We start from the raw sequence: 1292 nt of genomic DNA, 5'->3' as shown, positions 1-1292 counted from the left end.
GACACCATGTGGTGCGCCAACTAGGTACTCGAGAGGTAATATCTCCGTCGCAATAAAATTAGATTCACACACAACAGATATGGTGCCAGCAGATGTTTATCGTCGATGTCACAATAAAACTGATCGCTTTCACACAAAACCAGTCGTCTTCACACAAAACTAGTCGTTAGCACAAACACGGCGATGCGCTAGTGTTTGTGCTAACGACTAGTTTTATTAGGGATGGCGCTTCGCGCATGAAATATCACTTACCTCGAAAGAAATGAAATGGATACACAACGACGCGCCCCACGAAGAGCCTGACACCTCGGAACCCCGGCGCTCTGGAACCTAAAGTACATAAGTTATATCGAAGTGCAGTCTTCATTTTCCGGGGGTTTGGCGCATCGCCAGTGGTTCGCTAACGATAAAAAACCCCGGCAATGCGCCAAACCCCTCCCGATAAGCTGAAGCAAGCTTACCTCCACTACGCTGCGAACGGCCGCGCACCCCACGCAGATGCAGAGAACGCTCAAGGCGCGACGAAGTCCTGATAATTGTGGCCTCCAATGCGAATTCGCAACTGTTGCAAACCGATTTTGCGTAGCGACTTCATCCCGTTAGTGTTGCACTCAGAAAATCCCGTTAACAGATAATTCACACATTTGAATTGTCCCTCAAAGGCATATTTTGACTTTTCGGTTTTGGCCGAATACAGTATATAATCTTGATTAAAGTACACTGGATTATGTTGACCTCAATTTTCATCTTGATTAAACTATGCAAGATTATCTTGATCGCGATTTTTATCTTGATTAAACTATGTGACATTTTTTAGGCTTCGGACAGTCAATTAATCGGTATCTAGCGTAAATCCTACCAGTATAATCTCGTCGTTATCACAACAATTCTGTCATAAACACACAACATGGGGCGCTGTCACAAACGCGTCACGTTTAACCCGCTAGGATGGACGAGATTTCCCAATGAGAAATATTCTGTGAGTATGGATTTTTCCTGTCCCAATAGAGTCATAGACCAAGTCATGTTGGTGAGTTTGTTGACGATGGTAATAGCTGGTCTAAATATAGGGTAGCAGCATAGCCTTGCTGCCATGCAGAGCATGAGTACAACGACTCAGCCACAAGGCATTGTAATGGAAGCTTAGAGCATCTCCACTCGTGAGACTTAAAGGTCTGATTTATACGGATAACCCTTAGATAGGACCAATTTTGGACTTATACTCCCACCCGTTGGTTTTATCGGGGTCTCAATAAGTCCAAACATAAGTTCAGCCCCAAAAATCCCTATCA

Source organism: Aphanomyces astaci (genome assembly GCF_000520075.1).
Source record: "Aphanomyces astaci strain APO3 unplaced genomic scaffold supercont1.321, whole genome shotgun sequence".
Lineage (NCBI taxonomy): Eukaryota > Oomycota > Saprolegniomycetes > Saprolegniales > Verrucalvaceae > Aphanomyces > Aphanomyces astaci.
This window is presented reverse-complemented; position numbering follows the sequence as displayed.